Source organism: Microcaecilia unicolor, chromosome 3 (genome assembly GCF_901765095.1).
Source record: "Microcaecilia unicolor chromosome 3, aMicUni1.1, whole genome shotgun sequence".
Taxonomy (NCBI): Eukaryota; Metazoa; Chordata; class Amphibia; order Gymnophiona; family Siphonopidae; genus Microcaecilia; species Microcaecilia unicolor.
In genome coordinates this window covers 47,520,836-47,540,040 of record NC_044033.1, presented here as the reverse complement: position 1 = coordinate 47,540,040, position 19,205 = coordinate 47,520,836, and the positions used below count along the sequence as shown (strand labels likewise).

General features: G+C 44.9%; 1 protein-coding gene across 3 annotated transcripts in view; it reads right to left on the bottom strand.

Moving 5' to 3' along the window:
- Positions 1 to 19,205, bottom strand: part of BABAM2 (BRISC and BRCA1 A complex member 2) — a 582,320-nt gene that overhangs the window by 446,349 nt on the left and 116,766 nt on the right. The gene's annotated exons all lie outside the window — the stretch shown is intronic.

Here is a 19,205-nt window from a genome sequence, read left to right as displayed (position 1 = left end):
TATGTCCTTCACTATATATATATAAAAAAAGACAAGCTGTGCCTATGGACGTCCTTCACTATATTTATAAAAAAAAAGACGAGCTGTGCCTATGGACGTCCTTTAGGGACGTCCTCCCCCCCCCCCCCCCCCCCCCGAGATCGCCGCCGCTCCCCCTCCCCCTGCATTGAAATGACAGTTATTTACGTCAGATGAGGGCGGGCCAGGGAGGAAAGGAGGGAGGTCTGAAGGGAGGCGATCAGCTGTTGCCTGCTGCAGCGCCTTCACACGGAGGTGAGAGGCGCTGTGAGGGACCGGCCCCGTGGCAGACGGAGGGGGGCGGGTGGAGGGGGGAGCAGCGGCAGTGATGACCTCGGGGGGGGGGGGCAGCGGGGGCGGGGCCTCAGGGGTGCGGAGGATGGCGAGAAGGCCAGAGCTGCAGGAAGCTGTCATTTCAATGCAGGGGGAGGGGGGAGCAGCAGCGAAGGACGTCCATAGGCACAGCTCGTCCTTATATATATATATATATATATATATATATATATAGTGAAGGGCGTCCATAAAGGACATCCATAGGCACAGCTCATCTTTTTTTTTTTTATATATATATATAGTGAAGCCCCAACGACAGGTACAGACCTCTCATTAGATTTTCCAGCGTTAAGGCAATCGGAAAAGGTTAGTGCATCTCATTACAATAGGGTTTCTACACAATTTACTCATCTGCATTCCGTTTTCGTTAGCTGCTACTGTCATCGGAAAAAGGCTGGGAGAAGCCTTTAGTGCATGCCAGGGTTTACTACTTGCTCATTAATGGCTCGTTAAAGGCTCCTTAAGTTTAGTGCATCTGGCCCTGGGAGTGTGGGGAAGGGGAGGTCCTAAGCAGGTTTTTTAAAATGACTTGGCTTGAGTTTTGTGCACAAATAAAACTGTGACCTTTAAAAACCCAGAACTTATAGATGACAGTGTGGTCAGTTTGGGGACTTTTTTGTGGAGGGGGGAGGGGGTTGCAGAGAAGCAAATGCTGAGGGATATCCCTGGTACCTATAGAAGTTACTTATGTAGAGAAACTGTTAAGCTAAAAGATTTGGCATGTTTCATTGCAACTTCTGTTCACTCCAATTTACTACTACAATTAATATAGTGACATTTAGCAAATATGCAGAGGCCCAGTGTAAACTGCTGACACACAAGTACAAAAACTGTAGCCACTAGGGAATGGATATTCCAGAATAGATTTAGTGCCCAGACAATAAAAGAAAACTCGACTGCGATAGAGACACTGAGGAAAACAAACTGATAGTGTGACTTTAGAGTACCAGAGGTAGAGAGGGGACTGGAACCTAAGATGTTTGGATGCCCTGCTTTGATTTCAACCACTAATTCCACAAGCTCCTTCACTATATGCAAGCAAATTGTTTGACTGTAATTTGAAAACTCCAAGTTAGGAAGCAGGTCTTGCATCATCAATAATAAACCAAGTGCAGTGTAAAACCTCAGATTTCCTGTTTCCTAACTCCTGGGTCAGGAAAACATTTCCAGAAAGCTGCAACAAACCTTATGCCAGTATGTGCTATACCAGTCAGTGGGACTGCAACAACAACAAACCCTTCTATTGTGCTACTCAGAACAGGAAGAGACCATTAATATTTATAATAACTGACCAAGGTTTAAACTGGCCATAAAATTAGAAAATAAATAAATTACGCAGGATCATACAACAAAAGGGATATTCATTGTTTGCTATATAATATAAACAGCTTAGCCGGTATTGCATCAACACAGAGTTGTTTCAGCATCACTTCACGATGCCACACAAGGTTGTTCAGTTAAGGCAGTGGTCTTCACTAATTTTTAAGTTGGGGCCATTTTGGGTCCAGAAGGGCTGAAGAAGAGCCAACAAATATCTCCCTACGTGGGGCCACAAAACTAACCAATGATTGTAGACATCCAACCCTTCATGAACACCTGCCCTCTATCACACATGCAGAACACAGATAGCTCGTCTTCAAACAGAGAATAAGTGACCACAAAATAAAAAGCGAAGATACTTACCTGTAGCAGGTATTCTCTGAGGACAGAAGGCTTCCTAGTCTCACAAGTGGGTAGACATCATCCCCATTCACCCAACTTGGCAAATTTGCCAAAATAATCCAGAGCTTTTAGGAGCATGAGCAGTGCTCCAGTGCGCATGCACAAGTGCCTTCCTGCCCACCGCGCGAATACACTGCCTTAGTTTAATACAAAAGCAAAAAAATAAAAAATAAAAACATGGAGAAAGATAACCTAAAGGGGCGGTGAGCGGGATTGTGAGAAGAAGAAGCCTGCTGTCCTCGGAGAATACCTACTACAGGTACGTATCTTCGCTTTCTCCGAGGACAAGTAGGCTTGCTTATACTCACGTGGGGAATCCCTAGCATCCAGGCTCACCCAAAACAACAAACATTGGTCAATTGGGCCTTGCAACGGCGAGGACTTAACACAGATTAAACTGAAACTATATACACACTAGATGATAGTGCAGCCTGGAGCAGAATAAAATGAGACTAGGAGGGTGGAGTTGGATTCTAGTCCCCAAACAGATTCTGCAACACTGACTGCCCAAACAGACTGTCACGTTGGATATCCTGCTCAAGGTAGTAGTGAGATGTAAATGTGTGAACTGAAGACCACGTCGCAGTCATGCAAATCTCTTCAATGGAGGTTGATTTCAAGTGGACTACTGACGCAGCCATGGTTCTGACATTATGAGCTGTGACATGGCCCTCCAAAACCAGCCCAACCTGGGCATAAGCGAAGGAAATGCAATCTGCCAGCCAATTGGATATGGTGCATTTCCCAATGGTGACCCCCCCCCCCCCCCCCCTCATCCTGTTGGGATCAAAAGAAACAAAAAGCTGGGAGAACTGTCAGAAGGGCTTTGTCCACTCCATGTAAAAGGCCAACACTCTCTTGCAGTCCAAGGTGTGCAAGCTGCTTTCGCCAGGATGGGCATGAGGTCGGGGAAAGAATGTTGGCGAGACAATCGACTGGTTCAGATGCAACTCAGACACCACCTTCGGCAGGAACATGGTATGCGTGTGGAGGACTACTTTGTTGTGATGAACTTTAGTATAAGGTGCATCCACTACTAAGGCTTTAAGCTCACTGACCCTACAAGTTGAAGTAACAGCCACCAAGAAAACGACCTTCCGGGTCAAGTACTTCAGATGGCAGAAATTCAGTGGCTCAAAAGTAGCTTTCATCAGCTGGGCGAGAACAACATTGAGATCCCATGACACTGGCGGAGGTTTGACAGGAGGCTTTGACAAAAGCAACCTCCTCATGAAGTGAACAACTAAAGGCTGTCCAGAGATAGGCTGACCTTCAACATGTTGATGATAAGCACTAATTGCACTAAGGTGAACCCTTACGCAGTTGGTCTTAATACCAGACTCTGACAAGTGTAGAAGGTACTCAAGCAAGTTCTGTGTAGAAGGGGATCTATGACCTTGCTGTCACACCAGATGGCAAACCTCCTCCATTTAAAAGAACAATACCTCTTAGGGGAATCTTTCCTGGAAGCCAGCAAGACTCGGGAGACACTCTCCAAAAGACCCAAGGAAGCAAATTCTAGGCTCTCAACATCCAGGCCATGAGAGTCGGCGACTGGAGGTTGGGATGAAGAAGCGACCCCTCATTGTGAGTGATGAGGGCCAAAAAACACTCCCATCTCCACAGTTCTTTGAAGGATAATTCCAGAAGAAGAGGGAAGCATATCTGCCATGGCCCGTATGTTGCGATCAGAATCATGGTTCCATGGTCCTGCTTGAGTTTCAACAAAGTCTTTCCCACTAGAGGTATTGGAGGATATGAATACAGGCCTGTCCCCTCAATGTAGAAGGAAGGCATCTGACGCTAGTCTGCCGTGCGCCTGAACCGTTCCAGGCTGAGGGACGTTGTGGTTGATCTGAGTGGCAAAAAAGATCTACCAAGGTAGTGCCCCCATGCTCAGAAGATCTTGTGGCCTACACCCATATTTAGAGACTACTCATGTGGCTGCATTATCTGGCTCAGCCTGTCGGCCAGGTTGTTGTTTACGCCCACCAGTTAAGTGGCTTTGAGAAACATGCCCTGTTGGCGAGCCCAATGCCACATCTAGATGGATTTCTGACCCAGAGGATGAGATCCAGTGTCCCCCTGCTTTTTGGTGTAATGCATTGCAACCTGATTGTCTCCTTGAATTAGAATAATTTGATGGGACACCAATCTCTGAAAGCCTTTAGAGCGTTCCAGATTGCTCGAAGCTCCAGGAGATTGATATGAAGATTCATTTCCTGGCGGACCAAGGTCCTTGAGTGTGAATCCCATCTACATGAGCCCTCCATCCCAGGAGAGATGTATCCATCATCAGCACTTTTTGCGGCTGAGAAATTTGGAATGGAAGTCCCAAGGTCAAATTGGACCGAATTGTCCACCACTGAAGAGAGCGTATAAGCTCCGGGGACACTTGGATGACAACCTCTAGATTCCCTGTGGCTTGGTACCAGTGAGAAGATAGGGTCCATTGAGCAGATCTCATGTGCAAGCGTGCCATGGATGTAACGTACACTGTGGAAGACATGTCGCCCAAGAATCTCAACATCTGCCAATCTGTGACTTGCTGCGATGCCCATACCTTGGACACTAGGGAAAGAAGATTGTCCGCACGCATGTCTGGGAGATAGGCCCGAACAGCCCTCGTGTCGAGCAGGGCTCTTATTAACTCCAATTGTTGAACAGGTTGGAGATGGGACTTCGAGTAGTTGATAACGAACCCTAGTAGTTCCAGCACCCGAATAGTCATCCGAATGGACTACCAAGCACCTTCCTCTGAGGTGCCCTTCACCAGCCAATCTTCGAGATAAGGGAACACATGAACTCCCAGTCTGTGTAGCAATGCTGCAACTACTGCTAGACACTTGGTAAAGACCCTGGGAGCTAAAGCGAGGCCAAAAGGCAACACACGGTACTGAAAGTGATGTGTTCTCTGACAAAATCGAAGATACTTCCAGTGGGCTGGAAGTATCAGAATGTGTGTATATGCATCCTTTAAATACAGAGAGCATAGCCAATTGTTTTCCTGAATCATGGGAAGAAGGGTGCCCAGGTAAACCATCCTGAATGTTTTGCAGACTAAGAATTTGTTCAGGGCCCTTAGGTCTAGGACGTGATGCATCTCCCCTGGCTTTTTTTGAACAAGGAAGTACCTAGAATAGAATCCTTGCCCTTCTTCCCCTGATGGAACGGGTTCAACCGCATGGGCCTTGAGAAGGGAGGAGAGTTCCTCTGCAAATACCTCTTGTGCTGAGAGCTGAAAGAATGGGCTCTCGGTGGACAATTTGGAGGTTTGGAAAGCAAATTGAGGGTGTATCCGAGTCGGACTTTTTGAAGAACCCACCGGTCGTAGGTTATGAAAAAACATTAACCTCCCCTCAACCGGCAAGTCGTCCAGGAAGGACACTTTGACTGCGGCTATGCTCTGCTGGAGCCAGTCAAAAGCTCGTCCCTTGCTTTTTCTGGGGAGCAGCGGGGGCTTTGAGCGTACGCTGTTGACGAGAACAAGTACACTGGGGCTGAGCCTGAGCAGGCTGGTGGGCCACAGAAGTGTACCTACACCTGGAGTAAAAATAAAGAGCACTCCGCAACTTGCCAAAATACCTCCTGGATGAGGAGGCAGTTGCAGAAGACGCCCGGCGGGAGTGAGAAGATAATGCTTCTTGATTTGGTCAGTTACCTACTCAACTTTCTCTCCAAAAAGGTTATCCCCCAGGCAAGGGGCATCCACCAACCTCTGCTGAACAGCATGTTCCAAGTCAGAAACACGCAGCCATGAGAGTCTGCACATTGCTATACCTTGGGCAGAGATCCTGGATGCCACATCAAAAGTGTCGTAAGTGCCCCTAGCCAAGAACTAGCAACATGCCTTCTGCTGCTTGACCAACTGGCGAAATGGCACGGCCTGATCCAGAGGGAGTGCATTGACCAAGTCTGACAGCTGCCTCACCTTATTCCATAAGTACATGCTCATGAAGCGCTGGTATGACTGGATACAGGTGATGATAATAGAGGCCTGATACATCTTTCTCCCAAAGGAGTCCAGGGTTCTAGCTTCTCTGCATGGGGGAGCTGAGGCACAGATTATTAATTATCTTTCATGTTTCTCCCTCCTACACAAATCCCAATTAGAGTTCAGACCATGAAAGCACCAAGACTGTCCTTACCACTCTAATATCAAATTAAAAAAAAAAATTAATGCAATTCGATACGTGTAGCGCATTAAACATGTTAGATCATAATATCCTGTTAAACATACTAGACAACTTTGGCATATGTGACACAGTCCATAAATGGCTCCAAGGATTCCTGAAATCAAGATCCTACAGAGTGAAAATGCAGGAATCCTTCTCCCCTCCTTGGTCACCGAATTGTGGAGTCCCACAGGGCTCTCTGCTATCACCTATATTTTTTGATGTAATGATATCACCACTGGGAAACAAACATATATGCTGATGATGTCACCATATACATATCCTTTAAGAAGAACATCCAAGACATCTTACGTAAGGCAAACCCTGGCCTTAATTTGATGGAAACCTGGGCCTCAGAATTCAAACTGAAAATAAATAAAGACAAAACTAAATTCACAGTCATCACCAATCCATTCGACCAACTGAGTACAAATAGTTTCACAACTGATAATACATCAATCTCCATTGACAACACTATGAAAATACTAGGTGTAGTTATAGACAAACATCTAACCTTTGATTCACAATTTTTCTCAGTAATCATAAGGTTTTTAAGGTCTCTTTGGAAATTGAAAAGGATTATACCCTAATTCTCATCAGAAATCTTTAAATTATTGGTACAATCACTAACTTTATCCCAATTCGATTATTGCAATGCCATATATGCCAGCTGCAAGCAGCACCTGTAAAAAAAAACAAAAAACTTCAGACAGCTCAAAACACTGCAGCCAGATTTATATACAGAACCTCTCATTTTGAAAGTTTCTCCCTTTACTAATCAAATTACACTGGCTTCCCATCAAAGTGAGAATTACTTTCGAATTATGTGCCTTCATCTTTCAAATCTTGAACGGCACAGCCCCAGACTATAAGCAACCATTAATAAATCTACCCCTACGTAATGCCAAATAAGAAGTGAAAGACTACCTTAGACTTCATTTTCCTTAATGTAAAAAGGTGATCTACAAAACAGTTCACTCTGCAGACTTCTCATACCTAGGGACCAATGGTGGAATTCCTTACCATCCAAAATAAAATGAATACAGGAGTACACTAGGTTCTGCAAAATCTTAAAATCTTTCCTCTTCAAGCTGTTCCTCACAAAGAACAATCCCTTTTCAAGCTATTAAATTGTATTATGCAATGGTTATATATCCTAATCCTCTCAATGTTTTTCAAATGTTGAATCTCTAAAGATTTCTTGAATACAAATAATTATTGTATAATTAAGTTCTTCAACTAGATTACTATTTTATTGTGCATTATTTCCTAAAATGTACCCTTTATTGTTTACTGTAAGCTGCACTGAACTCAAACATGTTTGGGATAATGTGGGATATAAATGTCATAAATAAATAGTAGCAGTAGTATACATATATTAATGTCTATGTCTGTCCCCATATGCTTTATGACAGAGATCACTGACCAATTTTGTACCTGTGTTCTAAAGGTGCGGTCTCCAGAACTGCACACAGCATTCCAAACCGGGCCTCACCAGAGACTTACATAAGGGCACTATGATAAAATGAGAATAACAGTGAAATAAAAACTTAGAGCGGCTTCAAGGGTCAAAAATTTACATCAGGCATGGATGCTGTTCAAAAACACCATCCTGGAAGCCCAGGTCAAATATATTCCGCGTATTAAAAAAGGAGGACGGAAGACCAAACGATAGCCAGCATGGCTAAAAAATGAGGTGAAGGAAGCTATTAGAGCTAAAAGAAAATCCTTCAGAAAATGGAAGAAGGAACCGACTGAAATGGGGTTGGCTCTTCCTCATAACTAAAATCGGAGTGAGAGGGTTCTTATGAATTAAATGGAAACAGTCTCTGCATCAACAAAAACCTAGCCTCCATCAACAAAATGTGCAGATCAGAATTACAGTATTTCTCCATGGAAGCCACCATACAAAAATATTCCAATTCTCATGTCATCTGTACAATAGCAACATAAATCTCTCCACTATCAGGCATACTGTGAAATAATAAACCTGAGAAAAATCTTCTCAACATACCTGTAGCAAACATGTCATACAACAGTAGCACTAATCCTATAATTCAAACAGCAAGAACTCTACCTATGCATAGGTAAAACTACAAAATTACACTGGGCCTAGAACACCAATATATCTATTACCGATAAAACAGAACCTTAAGTAGAAGGAAAGTGTGGTTGGAGTTATTCCACCTCTAGATCTGTTAATTGCACATTCAGAACCTCCACTTTATCTAGCTTGATCCTAAAGCCTGCTACCTTTTTAAAGGCTTTCAATTCAGACAGCAGAATCGGGAGGACCACTCTGGGTTGGGCACATACATGAGCAGGTCATATGCGATCAATGCTAATTTGTGGGTTTGCTCTTCCCTCAAATGTCTATGTTCTCCCTCAATTTCATACCTAGGGGTTCCCCCAAGGTAGCAAAGGGTAGCAGGGAGAGGGGACACCCTTGACAAATCCCCCGCTCCAAGTCAAACATAGGGGAGTATTCCTCATTCACTTTAATCTTCGCCTCAAGCTTATCATATAATTGCTGAACTCCTGCCAAAAATGCCTCCCCCCCAAGCCCATCGCCCCCATCACCTCCCATAAGTACTCCCAGCTAACCCTGTCAAATGCTTTTTCAGTGTCCACATTAATTAGCAGAGGTAATTCCTTAACTAGCCTCATGGAAAAGGTTTTTGCATAGAGTTCTATATCCACATTCAGAAGTGAAATAGGGCAGTAAGATCCACACTGTGAGGGGTCCTTCTCGGTTTAGGGAGTACCGAACACCCCGCCATCCTCATTAATGGGGTCAGAGTCTGTCCCTGAAGGAATCCATTGAACAAACGAACCAGAAGCTCCAAATTTTCCTTAATGAACTTTTTATAAAAACTCCCTCCAAACCCATTCTAAGCTTGGTGCCTTGTAAACCTGTAATTGCTTAATACCAATACATCTCTTGTATACCGCTACATCCTCATACCAGGGTCCAATGCGGTCCACAATAATGGCAAAAAAAGCCCCAAACCCAAAAACACCACACTATCACAAAGAAAGCATAAGTTAATACCCATAAAAGTAAAAAAAAAACCTCCTTTAAGGATGGTTATTATCATTTGCTCTTCCAAACTAGAAATGGGAGCATTCAATCTCATCTGCGCCTCCTTCGTCAGCCTGGGCAGAGCCAAACCATCCAAATGAACCGATGGAGCACTATCACCAAGTGGCCATCTCCATTAGGTGATGTCACTTCTTCTCAGCTTTTTAAATTCTTTCCAACCCAGTGGATTGGTGGAAAGAAATTATACATAATGGAGGTAATTTTATGAAGCTTTCCATGTGTAAAGCTTGCTTTATATGCAGAAAATGACTTTTTAAAAACCTATTTATGCAGTTTTGAAATATACTATCAAAACATAACTCTTGATAATAATTTGATTATCCAAATACTCAAAATTAGGTGAAAACATGTCTATACAATCTGATAGAGATATTTCCATCAAATCTATGGCTACCAGAGGTGGGCCTGGATGAGCAAAAGCCCATTCGTTCTTGGCTCAGTGGCACCTAGAATGGTGGCCAAAGAGGCCCCCCCAAAACACCTCAGCAGTAGCTGCTTCACTCCCCTCTCTCCCACTACCGGATCCAGCATCTACCCCTCTCACGCCCATGGCCCGGCAAATCCCCCTCTTTCTAAAGCTCATCCCGCTGTACCTCAGAATGTTTGCCAGTGGCAGCAGCCATTCATATAGATTGCCTGTGCTGGCCACACGGGCTTCCCTCTGTCGTGTCCCACCCTGACATTGTTTTCTGGACCACTGAACAGTGTTTTCCTGTAACGTAACTATAGAAACACACCTCTGTTTAGTAGTTCTCCCTCGTGAGAGGAGGAGTAGCCTAGTGGTTAGTGCAGCGGACCTTGATCCTGTGGAACTGGGTTCGATTCCCACTGCAGCTCCTTGTGACTGTGGGCAAGTCACTTAACCCTCCATTGCCCCAGGTACAAAATAAGTACCTGTATATATGTAAACCGCTTTGAATGTAGTTGCAAAATACCACAGAAAGGCGGTATATCAAGTCCCATTTCCCTTTCCCTCTTGTGCTAACTCTTCAATACATTTTGCATTTCTGAGCTGAAGCTGAAATACTGCATATCATCTTAAATTCACAGCTGAGTTTCTAAAACAAAATACTCCCATCATTTTCTTTCTCAAAGAATTATGCATTTTCCCCTCAGTTCTCCAGTAAAGGTTTTGCTCAGAGTCTACAACATTTTGTTCCCCTCTCAAAATCATGGACCTCACAACAAGATTTCCCATAAAAGGACATTCATGTTCAGGCCTTCAGGCAACCATACCAAAAGCTAATAAATTCCAGCAGTAGCTGAAAAGGTTCATTTCTTATGGATTTTCAATTATTTTCTTTTGCTTTTATATTCCACACTTACCAGAAACACAATTTCCTTACTCAGACTTTATAAAAAGAGACAGTTTACTACATATTTCTGTGGCTAAACTAAACATCAGATGGAATGTAAATAAATAGTACATTGCACATCTTTCTTCTCTGGGAAACAAAAACAGCTTTTACAAAACCAGCATTTATCTGCTCTGGGCTTTTACAAAACCAATCTGAAAGGAAAATGAAGCTGGTGAACAGGGAAGGCCAGTCAGCAGTTTGCTATGTTGTACCCCTTAGCTACCCCTTGATCCAAACTCTTCAAGGGTGCTTTACCTACTTACAATTTAAAGAGCTGGGTCAATCTTTTGTGGATGAGCCATGTCAACCGTAACTTCTGTGCATACATAGCTGATTCACTATTATATAGACACCTAACATTGAAAACTTTGACATTAACACCCTAATTCTATATATGGCACTTAAAATTGCACGTACAAATTTGGACATGTACCAATTTAATTGACGAGAGTCAATTAGGGCCGATAACTGGGTGCTAATGAACAATTATCAGCGCTAATTGGCATTAATTTACATTTACACATGCAGCTTTAGGCACATAAATGTTACTCGTGGACCAGAAAAGTAGGCGAGGCTATGGGAAAGGCATGGGCAGATCAGGGTCATTCCTGGAATTTGTGTGTTTCAGAATAAGCGAAATCTACGCCTAATTTAGCAGAGAGAATTTAGACCAGGTTTCAGTTGGTGTAAATCCTCATGCCTAAAACTGGGCGTGGATCCAGATGCCAAATGCTATTCTATAAATGGTGCCGAACTCTGAATGTCATTTATAGAATAGCGCTTATCGCTAATTTTTTTTCAGGGCCCAATTTGGGCACCATTTATAGAAGTGAGTCCTAAATACATACATATGATCTGTCAAGCTGGCTGACCACAGGCAGGACATGATCATTTAAACATGTCAATTGTTGAGCTTTAAGAAAGAAGCAGTGATTACAGTGGCACAATCATATTATACTAATTGAGGTATGCACATTTCACATTCTAATGATCCAGGGTCCTATATCCTTTGACATCAACTACAGGAATCAATCAGTCTCATGTTTAAAAGTTTCATCATAGTCAATATCTTTGCACTGGATATATCCGTTGGCTATCTAGAACACCCTCTATGAGACAACTTCACCTATTGCATTGGTCAGACGGGGGCGGGCCCAGGAGGAGAGAGACGCGAACGAGAAGACTGGGCGAAGGCATCAGCTGAGCTGTTCTTCTTGCCCATGCAGCGCCTTCACACAGAGGCAGAGGCGCTGCATGGGCCCGGTAGGAGGGGGGACCGGTGGAGGGGGGGTATGGCGGCGACAACCCCAGGAGGGGGCAGAGGGGGCGGGGCACAGGGCAGAGGATGTCGGGAGGTGGGGCTGGGAAAGAGACAGGAAGGGAGGGGGGCCGGGGCAGCCTTAAAAGTTAGTTTGATTTTTATTTTTATTTTGGTTTTGAAGCGGGCGGGGGGGGGGAGCGGGGAGCAGCGGCAAATTCGGGCGGGGCAGGGGCAAGGCTGTCCGTGAAGGATGCTCCTGATGAGCGCCTTTGCCCCCTTCCAATCCATGCAACCTGTTTGTTTGTTTGTTTTTTGGGTAGTTTTGACATTTGTGGCATGCGCAGAGCAGCCAGCATAACGCTTGGCTGCTCTGTGTGTCGCGTCTCTCGCGCTTGCCGCGCTCTCGAGGACCTTGGCATACTTTCAGGCTTCTTCCCCGGGAGCACGGGGTTTGTGAGTCCATAGGCCACTACCGTGGAGCGGCAGTGGCAGGCAAGATCACCTTCCAGGTAGAGATGAAACAAGACTGGACCGGAACCCCGGACTGGAGTTCTACACCGGAACACTCGGAACTGGAACGCACCGGACGGGTGCGCACTGGAGTGGGGCCCGCTGGACTGGACACACTGGAGTGGCCCCACTGGACTGGAACATACAGGAGTGAAACCCGCTGGACTGGAACACCCTGGACCTAGGCTTCACCTACACTTGACCGCCTTTCCCCGAGGGTTGAGCCCTCAGGTTCTGGCAGCCGGTAGGACTTACAGGAAAACCCGGAACTGGAACTTGCAAGCAGGAACGAAGATCCAGGAGTGCCCCCTGGCACCTAGGCGAAGGCAAGGCAGACAGGCAGGGACTGTCCGGGTTCTGGCAGTCGACAGGTTTCAACACAATGACTAGTAAACTGTACCCAGGCTAATAGGAATGCTATACCCAGGCAAACCAGTCATACACAAGAAACATACACAGAGCAAACTCAGGAGACTTAGTAAAGCTATACACCAGCTAACCACAAAGCTGTGCCCAAGCTAACAAGTCATGCACTGGAAACATACACAGAACACTAGCAAAGCTATACACAGGCTACCAGCCACACGGTGCCTAAGCTGGCTAGTCAAGTATTAGGAACAACCACAGGGAACTAGCAAAGCTAAGCACAGGCTAACAAGCCAGACGGTGCCTAAGCTGGCTAGTCTACACTAGGAACAAACACAGAGAACTAGCAGAGCTATGCACAGGCTTCAAGCCAGACGGTGCCTAAGCTGGCAAGTCTACACTAGGAACAAACAGAGAGAACTAGCAGAGCTATGCACAGGCTTCAAGCCAGACGGTGCCTAAGCTGGCTAGTCTACACTAGGAACAATCACAGTCTCGGGATAGTGGCTAGCAAGGGCGGCTAGTCTACCACTAGGAACAAACACAGAGAACTAGTAGAGCTATACACAGGCTACAAGCCAGACGGTGCCTAAGCTAGCTAGTTTACACAAACACAGATCACTAGCAAAGCTATACACAGGCTACAAGCCAGACGGTGCCTAAGCTAGCTAGTCTACACAAACACAGAGCACTAGCAAAGCTATACACAGGCTACAAGCCAGACGGTGCCTAAGCTAACTAGTCTAAACAAACACAGAGCACTAGCAAAGCTATACACAGGCTACAAGCCAGACGGTGCCTAAGCTAGCTAGTCTAAACAAACATAGAAACTCACACAGAGCAAACACTGAAACTGTGTACAGAGCACTCTATACACCAGGACCTTTAGATGAGGTGCAAAGGCCAGGACTGTAGTCTCCAAGTGATTAATAAAGCCCTTCAACACCAGAGCCACAGCTGCAGCAATCACCTTGCAACCAAACAGAGGCTTGACACACAGAGCAGTCAGCCCATAGGAGGGAACAGCGGGAGCCATCTTGGATACTGGCAAAGAGGAGGAGGCGGCAGCCATCTTGGAAGAGGCATAGCCCACACAGGTGAGGTTCAGTAGGGCAATCAGCACAAAGAGCCAGAGAGAAACCAAGACAGAGACAGACACAGAGACAAGCAGAAGCCAGCACAGACACTGACTCCCAGAAACAGGGTAAGTCTGAGGGTTGTCACGGCCACGGACGTGACACTGTGCATGCGTTACGGCCGATTACCGACGGGGATTACACAGGTTTGATGCATTGTACTTTACAGTACCGCACCGAACATGTGCGACTTCTTTTTTTGGTGCATCCTTCGTTTTTTAAAATTCGTTAGGGACTTTAACGTTTTAGATTTTTTTAGCGTTTGATTGATGCATCTGGCCCATAGAGTGGAGAATGACACGGGGACAAAGTTTGTCCCCGTCCCCGCAAACTCTATCCCTATCCACAGAAGCCTCGCTGTTTAACCATACTTAAGATTTACCTTTGGGTTTAAAAAGCAAAATCATGTGCATGTAAGGACTGCATACACGAATTAAAACAAATGCCCTTAAAATGTAATAATACTGGACTGGTCTGGCAATAATGAAACAGTGATGGAATATTCATTCACATAACAAGCATAATGAGCACTAATTTTTCTAATCATTCTACAACTCCAAGCACATTTAATTCTTTTCTCACTATACAAAATAGGGAACCACAGAAAAACTGAAATAGAGATCTCCCTCAAGAAAGCCAGGTCAACACTGGTAAAATGTATTTTCTCCTGCACTCTGCAAAATACAAAAATAGAAAAGACGTACATTTCACAAAGCAGGCACATCTCAGTCCTTAAAAAGTATTAAATAAAAATATTTCTTTTCTACCTTTGTTGTCCGAGCACTTTATTGTTCTAATTGGGCTGGTCCCAGTCTCTTTTCCACTTTCCATGTGTCCGTCTTCTCTAAATTCTTTTCCACGTTGGTGTTTCCATTTCTTCTCTCTCCTCTTGGCTTTGTCCTTTCCTTCTCTACATCTGTCTGGCAGTGACCTTTCATTTCGTGTGCCCTCCCCCCCTTATTTGTGTTTATCCCCCTTTCTCTTAGTCTCTGTTTCACTTCTCATCTACCTACTAGCTTTTACCATTGCTCCCTCTGTCTCTCACTTAATATCCAGTCTCCTAAACCCCTATCTTTTTTCACCCACTTCCTTAGCCTTCATTCCCATCCTATTAGCCCTCATCTACTCTCCACTGGATCTCATCACCCTATCAGTCCCCAGCTCCATCCGTTTCTCTCTTTCATTCCCTTGCTTCCAAGGCCCTATACCCCATGCTCTTCCTTCCTCTTCCCCCTTGCAAGGTCATGTCACTCTCCCTCCCTCCCTCCCTTCTTCCATCCCACCAAGGTCCGGTGTCACTTTCCCTCCCTCTCCCCCCTCCACAAAGTCTGGTGTTGCTTTCCTTCCCTCCATCCTTGTCCAACATTTCTTTCTTCCCTGCCCTCCACTCCATCCATGTCCAGCATTTCTCCTCTCTTCCCTCCCCTCCATCTATGTGCATCTCCTTCTTGATTTCCCTCCCCTCCATCCATCCATGTCCAGCAACTCTCCATTTTCCCCTGCCTTCTCCTCCATCCACCCATATCCAGCAAATTTGCTCTCTCACCTGCCCCCTCCATTCATCCATCCATATCCAGCAATTCTCCTCTCTTTCCTGCCCTCCCCTCCATCCATCCATGTCCAGCAACTCTCCATTCTTCCATGCCCTCTCCTCCATCCACCCATATCCAGTAAATTTGCTCTCTCCCCTGCCCCCTCCATTCATCCATCCATATCCAGCAATTCTCCTCTCTTTCCTGCCCTCCCCTCCATCCATCCATGTCCAGCAACTCTCCCCTGCCCTCTTCTCCATCCATCCATATCCAGCAAATTTGCTCTGTCCCCTGCCCCCTCCATTCATCCATCCATGTCCAGCAACTCTCCATTCTCCCCTGCCCTCTCCTCTATACTTATCCAGCAATTTTCCTCTCTCCCCTGCCCCCTCAATCCATCCATCCATGTCCAGCATCTCTCCCCTGCCCCCTCCATCCATCGAGGTCCAGCAATTCTCCTCTCTCCCCTGCCCTCTCCTCCATCCACCCATATCCAGCAAATGAGCTCTATCCCCTGCCCCCTCCATTCATTTATCCATGTCCAGCAATTGTCCTGCCCTCCCCTCCATCCATCCATGTCCAGCAATTCTCCTCTCCCCTTCCCTCCCCTCCTCTCCATGTGCAGCAATTCTCCTCTCCCCTGCCCTCCCTCCTCTCCATGTCCAGCGATCTCTTCTCTCCCCCTCCCCTCCCATCCATATCCAGCGATTCTCCCTACCCTCCCTCAGCTCCACGACAGCCTTACTCTCCTTTCCTTCCTGCCCCCCTCCCCCGCGCATTTTATTTTCCTCGCAGCGACGGCAATGAAGCACACAACACAGCGGGCTCGCCTCCAGCCTTTCCCTTACCTCACACAGTGTCCCGCCCTCGCGGAAACAGGAAATACATCATCGCAAGAAGGCGGGACACTGAGTGAGGGAAGGGAAAGGCTGGAGGCGTGCCCGCTGTGTTGTGTGCTTCACTGCCGTCGCTGCGAGGAAAATAAAAGGTTTAAACGCGCGCAAGGGGGGGGGCAGGAAGGAATGAAGAGGAAGCCTGTCTGGGAGCTGAGGGCGGGAAGAGCTGCCTGCAGCGTTGCACCAGTCCTGCGTTTGGGGGGGGGGGCAATGCCCCCTCACCCCCCCCAAACTACGCCCATGGGTAGGCGTCTCTTGTACCGCGGGTGCAGGGGTTATTACTGCTCCTGTGGGGCGGAAAAATAACCTCTTCTTGCACCCGCGCTAAAACTTTGAAAATTTTCCCCATTCCTGAGGTTTTACTGAGGATCACTGCAGTTTACCGCGATTACCCGCTCCCGTGTCATTCTCTAGAGTGGAGGAAGAGACCTTTGTATGGAAATAACTGTGAACGTTGTATTTGTGACAATAATTAAACTGCAAACTATTTAACAACCAATAGGCCCATGGCCTTCATTCTGTATGAGGCCGCTCCTCATGGTGAGAATGTGCCCCAGTATTATGCGTAGGGCTTCCAGCTCCTGCTGCACGTTTCTGAGCAGGCCTGTAACTTGCCTCTTCCTCTGCTACTTTGGAACCCAGAGCAGACAAAATGTGAATGGAAAGGAACTGATATACCACGTTTTGGTCAGGCCATCAAGGCAGTTTACACAACAAAAATAAAGTAATCATGAAATGATACCAATAAAACCACCGATGCAACCCCCAGATAGATCATAAGCAGAGGGTGGAACTTGTTTTCAGGAGGTAGTGTATGTGATGTTGGGGGGGGGGGGGGGGTCAGAAGAGTTATGTGATGTTGGAGAAAAGAGTGCCAACTCATGAGGTGGCATTAAGTACAACCATACTATTGGCACTTGACAGCTAGCAAGTGATACACTCCACATGCTGTTACTGCCAGCCATTCCTCTGCATTGCCCATTCCCATATTAAGCAGCTAGTGCAGGTTTTTTAGCCCACTGAGTCACAATATTTTACTACCTGCATAGTATAACGTTGATATGAGTTCATATGCACACTGGTCACAAAAAAGGCACATAGGTATTCCTCAACATGACTAGTTTGCTGCACATTATCACAGACAACAACAGGACATATAACTGGTTTCTTTTAATTTACATGAAACGGAACACAGCAAGACTAGTAAACATTTTGTACTGCACCCTCTTCAGAAATATAAGAAAAGACAAATCATATTATGCTACTGATCTCATTAAACTGTGGCCTAGTGGTTAGGGGTGGTGGACTCTGGTCCTGGGGAACTGAGTTCGATTCCCACTTCAGGCACAGCTCCTTGTGACTCTGGGCAAGTCACTTAACCCTCCATTGCCCCAGGTACAAATAAATACCTGAATATGTAAGCCGCATTGAGCCTGCCATGAGTGGGAAAGCGTGGGGTACAAATATAACTAAAATAAAATATCAATTGCATAATCAATATAACCTACAATTTTAAGCAGTTTTTATGGTAGTTTTTTATACTGCTAAATGTTCATGAACATTCTTTGCATTGTTTAGTCTCCATTTAAGAGGAGTCCAGATGCATGTGTTAAGAATTTCTCTTACATCTCATCCAGTGAAAAGTTTTTAAATCTGCTAACAATCCTGATGCCTGAACTGCCAAAACCTAAGCCATATAAAAAAAAAAAAAGTAGATCTGCCTGATTTTGAAATTTCTAGTAATGAAGTTTGCTGTTGGGGCATTTTAGTGATAAATACTTGTGTGACAAAAAATATAGCAGCATCATGACTATTAGCAGATAAGGACTGCCTGGTTGCCTCCACCATCCTCTGCATCTGTCCCATGCATGCTAGAATTCTGACAATGTTTTTCTTAACACTTCTGCTGGTAGGCTTTGCAAGGTGTCCACTAACCTCTTAGAAAGAAACTTGCTCTCATTTCCCTAAACCCTCCTCCTAACTTTATGCTATTGCTCCACTTATATAAACTATTTCTATGAATAAATGCTTTCTTGTATTTTAAACACAGGATACTGCTGACATTTGTTTTCACTTCCTTAATTTCACCAAAACGTGCAGCTAAGATAGCTTTCTTTTCAAAAACTTTCATTTATCATTGCACTTTTTCTTTTGTTGGCTTCTTAGCTGATAAGATCTTATAAGTTGTTCTTAAGTTATGGGATACCCTAAAGGAACATGTGACACCATTTTACAAGAGTGACTTTTATCTGATTGGTATACTATTTTACTATTTCCTCAAAATAAAATACTTTTCTTAAGCATGACTGATGATAAAAGGAAGATCCTTATTCTTACTAAAAAGAAAAATAATCACCAAGAAACACTATTCCATTTTTCATTTTCAAGGGCTTTATTTTTTAAAGCAGCACTGCCTCCTGGAGGTTTGTTTTTGCACTGTTTGTTTTTTTTTGTTTGGGTATTTCTTTTTATTTATTTTTTTTTTCCAAAAAATGATTCTAAATGTCTTTCTTTATCCTATAAAATATTATTTCTTCTCTCTACACAGTCCATCCTGGGATCAACGAATTATACGGGAGGAAGCAGTGTGTGTTGCTTCAATATATATTAGTAATATATCCAGAAATGCTGCTTGAAAAGCAAATAAAATTCTTACATTTAGGCTCACTCACTAGATCCTCCTCATGACATTTATATTTCTTACACTGCACTCATACCTTTTTTCTGGAACTGACACCAATTTAAGCAAACAACTCACAACTATTTCACATTATTATTAGCATTTGTATAGCGCT